This window comes from Nicotiana attenuata, chromosome 1, assembly GCF_001879085.1.
Source record: "Nicotiana attenuata strain UT chromosome 1, NIATTr2, whole genome shotgun sequence".
Classification (NCBI taxonomy): domain Eukaryota; kingdom Viridiplantae; phylum Streptophyta; class Magnoliopsida; order Solanales; family Solanaceae; genus Nicotiana; species Nicotiana attenuata.
In genome coordinates, this window is record NC_031989.1 from 72,591,145 (window position 1) to 72,597,255 (window position 6,111).

The window sequence follows — 6,111 nt, forward strand, 5'->3', positions numbered from 1 at the left end:
TATCTACCCGTCCCTTAGCCCACATTACAACCATGAAAAAGTCCTAATTGATTTTAGATCGAGTGAGCCTACATTAGTAGCGATTTACATTATGGGCAAGCCTATGGTACCAATTACATGCATGTGACTTCTTTTGTGAGGGTGAGCGATATTTTCTTTGATATATATGAGATCTTAAAATATATTTGATCATGAGATTCGAATGTGTGGATTCAACTTACTCTCTTGCCTTGGTTGTGAGGGCACATGGTTTCACGAAGGATAGGTAACATTATTAGACTTCTCTAGGATGTTGGGTGTTCAAGCCATGAGTACATTGTGACATTGAGTTGGTTTTTGAGACTAGGATTGTTGTGAGCATATTGTCTTTGTTTGAATATTTTTGAAGAATGACATAAGTAAAGGGAAGTGTATGATGATTGCATATGCTAGAGTTTAATTGTTGCTATCAACCATAATCATTGGTGTAGTGTGCTTCAAATATGTTAAGTGCTCATAGTTAGAGTAAATTTTTGGTTGACTCGAGGACGAGCAACGTTTAAGTGTGGGGTGTTGATGATAGGCTATAATTACGTATTTTAGTCGCTTATTCACTCTAATTTACTGCACTTTAGTTGAGTTTGCGCTTCAATCGCTATTGTCTTGTACTAACTGTGTGTTTTATGCCTTGTAGGAGTAATTCCGAGCTATATAGATGTTATGGAAAGAATTCAAGTGATTTGGAGCTTTGAAATCTGAGTAAAAGCCCAAGGATACAAGCCGGGATCGCGTTTGGGGGTCAACGGATGATAGTTAGAGCGAACGAAGAATCGAGCAGGCATATTATGCACTGTCTAGTAAAATAGATATAACTTTTTGCTCAGAACTCCATTTTGACTCCACAATATATAGTTGGAAATTAAACTCAAAGGGCTACAACTTTCATGTTTTACGTTTTTCCAAATTCGGAACAGAATAGGGTGAAAAATGCGCAATAGCGCGGTCGCGCTAGTTTTAGCGCGCCCAGAAACAGAACACTTGTCAACTAGCGCGCCCAGATGCGCGTCCAGGTGCGCGACCGTGCTAGTTAAGCCCGGGAAAAGTGTCCTTTTTCACATTGGAGAAGGTATAATTATTTGGGCCCAACCCTACTTGGTATATATACATAGGAGAACGTTTTTTAGAGCAATTTTTGACGAAGGAAGAGCACAGAGCCGCCGTGGAGGCCGGGTTTCATCTTTTCTTCCACCAACTTAGTAATTTTTATGTTTCTTTGTATGATTTGTTGTTTTGCTACCATGTCTATGTGGAGATAAACTTCACGTTCTAGGGTTGTGGTTCTTTCATGACTATTATTATTCGGATATTGATTTTGATTTCTTAATTTATCATATTGGTTTATTTATTCAATCCTGCACTTAATTATTTGATTGCTTGATCACCAATTGAATACTATCTACGAATCTAGAGTTGAACTCGAAAGTGGGAATTCTAGATTGCATATAGGATTGAGTAGAGCAAGTTCTTGAACCTAGGCCTCGGGGAACGGATTCGCGGTTAGGATAGACATATACCTAATTGCCTTGCTTGGTTGAAATACAGGAATTATAAATGCGTTCTTGTTGATTCTAACTCCACAGACATATAGGCGTTAGGTTAGCTTGAATAGGCGAGTAAGAACTCGACAGATTCTTATGAGCAATATTAACCTTGTCAACCAGTAAACTAGATAAATTAGTTAGTCAATTCAATTGGAGAATACAACAGGAATGTTAGATAGCCCATAACCCTAGATCGTTTTCATTACATTGATATCATAAAAATCTGCTCTTTCTCTCTGTTAAAAGTTCATTATTTGTTTTTATTTATTTAATTAGTTAGAATCAAATACTTCTAGGTTTAATTCTTGTATAGATAATTAGGATAGTCTAATTTAGTTAATAGTTAATCACAAGTCCTCGTGGGATCGACATCCGACTTTTAGTCACTTTATTACTTGACGACCGTGTATACTTGCGTGTGCGTTTGGCCGTAATAAGTTTTTGGCGCCGTTGCCGGGGACTTAGAAATTAACTAGTCTACTAGGTTAGATTTTTACTTTTTGTTTATTCAAGTTTCTTTTTATCTTTATCTTAGTTTAATATTTTATTATCTTTGTTGACATGGCTTCTTGGAATGAGAATTGGTCGAATATTGGTTATTCTTATTATGATGATCCTTGTCCATATGATGAAGGACCTCACTGGTGGAAAAATTGTCAGAATGTTACCGGGAGCGAGTTATGCGCACAATCTCAATCCTTTGAGAGGAATATTTGTCATATATGTGGTGGTCAAGATGGCCATTGGGATGATTGTCCTAATTCTTATTATCCTTCTCAGAGCTCTTATTATGATCTTTCTTATAATGTTTGTGAGTTTGATAGGGGCAATGAAGTACAGGATATGGAATGTGATGCATATTTTAGGGATATTCTGAGGCAAGTAACAGAGCAACATGATGAACTTAGAAAAGATATGAAAAGAATGAGGGCAGCAATCACGAGAATGAAGGCCTGTATGAAAGAGTTAAATGAAGAGAGCGAGCACCAACAAGAGGAAATGTTTGAAAAAGAGGAGATTTTGAGTTAAACTTGGCTGGTGGAACAAGCTGAAAGATTGGAAATATATGAGGCTCAACGTGAGAAAATTACAGATGGAATATAAGACCTAATAGAAGGAAGAGCTAAACTGGGACAAGAGATCAAAAAATTTGGCACTGTTATTCACGATTTGGATGCAGATATGAGTGCAAAGGTTGATGCATGTAACGCCCAACAATTTAGTGATAAGTTGTATGAAGCTGAAAAAGATCTTCTAGACCAAATTGAGGAGTTAAAACGAGAATACCAATTATTAGACCAAAATATTATTAATGATGCCAAGGTTGACGAAGAGTGCGAAATTGAGGATGTCAAAAATAATACAATTTTGGAGTTAGAGCGTATTGGACCTCATTCTAAACATTTTTCAACATTGTGTTTGGTTGGTGACATGGGAATTGATCCATTCGAGCATATAGAGGATTCAATGGATGAGGAACAAAGTGTTTATATTCTGAAATTTGCGATGCCAAGGAGACAAAACGACATTCCTCACTTAAGGGCCAAGAAGTGCAAGATGCGATATCTATTGCTTGGTTCCTTTATTTTCACACCACCGCCTCATGAACGTGACAGAAAAATTGATGCAAAATTGGGGGCGCAATTTATATCCTCAAAGTGGAAGGAAAAGTGGTGAAAGTGATGGCGTCGTTGTCACACCTCCTTTTTTACACACCTACCCCGAAGGATAAATGTATAAGGGAGTTTTTCCATTTAAAGTGATATTATTCGAAATGGGATTATTTATTTATTTTTAGAGTCGCCACTTGGGAAAGGATTGGCTTTTGGTGTCCCAAGTCACCGGTTTAAATTGAATCCCAAATCGAGGAGTCTGCGAACCAGAAATTCTGAATAAGGAATTCTGTTGACCCGAGGGAAGGTATTAGGCACCCCCGGATCCTGTGGTTCTAGCACGGTCGCTTAAATTACTATAAATGGCTAAAATCTGATTTTTATACATATTCCAACCTATAATGCAATTTTTAAGATTATTTACCGCTTTTAGTTATTTTTTACGAAAGTGAACGCCGTTTAAGAGCGTATTTTTGGATCACGTTACATGAAATGCATCCGGATCCTCGACACCTCTTATTCTACGTTTTGGGATTTGGATTTGGATCGCATGAAATGCACACCCGAGTTTAGGAAAGTAATATTATTAAAATTCGCGCCTAAAGTGACTAGCGTATTATTATCTTTGCAGAAAGCCATGAGAATTCGCTAAATGGCATGTCCCGAATTTCTAAAATATTTTTAATAAAGCATTTGATGAGGGCTCCGCAATTTATGCATTTTTATTTGGCGAGGCTCGTCCCACTTTTTATTTAAAGGCCAATCCTAAAGTGACCTATGATTTTCTATTTAGTTTTATCTTTAAAGGGCTTAATTAATTAATGTTATAAGATTCAAGCTTCGAGTTCAAGTCCAGATTCAAACAAGAGGACAAGCCTTTTAATTTGAACCCACCACCTAACTCGAAAGCCCAAATTTATATTATATTAAACTATGAAGTAGGGCCTCTAAACCAATTCCACAATAATGAATTTCAGCATAGTTTGGACGAGAGTCCATCAAACAGTGGGCCTATTCAGGGGCCCAAATTGAGAGTGAATTGTATTTGTGAAGTTATGCTATGCTCCAGTTTATGAAGCTAATTTGTAATTGGGCTTTTATCACGTGACCAAGCCCAAGTCTCACCAGACACAGGATGTCCGACTTTACTTTGTGAATTAATCGAAACGCAATATTGACTTCAATTTGGCCTATTAAACTCCTTTTTACAGTTATGGTAATAGGAGATCCATTAATTTTAAAACTAGGCAATCGTGTACAATTCAAGTGAAATGCATACTAATAACCTGGAAATCGAACAGCCTGCATTTTAACATCTAAATTATGGACAGGTAAATTCAGGAGTAGTCACTGATGTCCTCTCTAATTTTGAATAAACAATGTAACAAACGAAACCTTGTGATGAACTGACTAATTTCATCAAGCTAACATCATGTTTTGAGTTTGATTATCAAACATAATAACAGGACTAACACGAATTGAGCCTAACACTGTTCAACAGAGCATTTATATGATTCTATAGCATATAACAGTTCGGTTAAATCGCAGTCCACACAGTCCTATCAATGTACATGATATAGTGTCCAAATGAATACAAAATTGAATTATATTTAAACAAAGGTAAAGTACAGCTTGCACTTCAATTCTTCTTCCAATTTGATTATATATCAGACTCACATTCATAAGTCATTTGAGGCTGAAACAAGTACCTGGAATTTGAGGCAAACAAGAAGGAGAAGTCAGCAGCAGTACACAGCAGCCAGCAACAGTTTAAAGCCAATTTCAAACCCAGGAAACGGTATCAAGCAATCCAGAAATTAGTTTCAATCAAATAACTCTAGCAAGCACCAAACCAAGCTTGAGTGACCCAAATTAACTCGAAATAGCCCTAGGACCTCTAGAACCTCAAATACTAGCAGCACAAGGAAACTCATGCCATTTTTCAACCTCGGGTGGGATGGAGATTTGATTTAGAATTTGGAAACCTCAAAATCAACCTAAATAACTCAATGGAACAGTAAGCTTTCAGGACTTCAAGCTTTCATATTTTGAAATTTTTGAACTTCTAAATTTAGATTTCAAATTTTCAGATTTCTAGACTCTAAACTTTGAATCTCAAATTTCAGATCTCTGGACCTCTAAAAAACTTCTTTTGCAAGGCAGGAGTACTGCCTTTTATAGGCAAAATTAGGGCAAATTTCAGACTTTTACTTTACACCCTAAGTCCCTCTTTTATTTTCAAATTTTAGCTAATAAGTCCTTAAAGGACTGACTTACTGCCCAAGTAATGTTACTAAGAATTAAAAAAAGTTGTTCAAGCCCCAAACTAGAAGCTTCTAGGGGCTTCTCGACTTAGTTATTGAAAATTCCCTAAGTGTATTACCCCAATTACCCTCATCAACTACTGCATTTTACTTTGGATAACTAACCCAACTTCAACTCATGGGTCAAGTGACTCAATCGTTTAAACCCCAACTGGGCTGGCCTACTTTCTTTGGCTTTCAAAATCCCTTCTGAAATTAACCCAATACATCAGTCCCATACCAAATCCAATCCTAGCAGTTCGAATTAAATCCAGAAATAAAGGAAAAGGGGCAGTTAATACTACCTTATTCAGTAATTAGACTAACCTATACCATTAACGCTTACAAACTACAAATGACTTATACTTAAACAAATAAAGAACAGGATTAGGAAGAAGAAGAGTATCTACACAGTCGACTAATCATGGATTGAGCAAAGATTTTCAAACATGGAAAAACCTAAAGCTAAATCAGAAACAAAACAAACAAAAAAGAAGGAGAAGAAATACCTAAGGAAACAAAATACATAATGAATTAAAAGAACGAATAGGAATACCTAGCAAACCAGCCAAAATCCAACCACGAGTCTTGACAGGATACCTTGAAATTCTGACT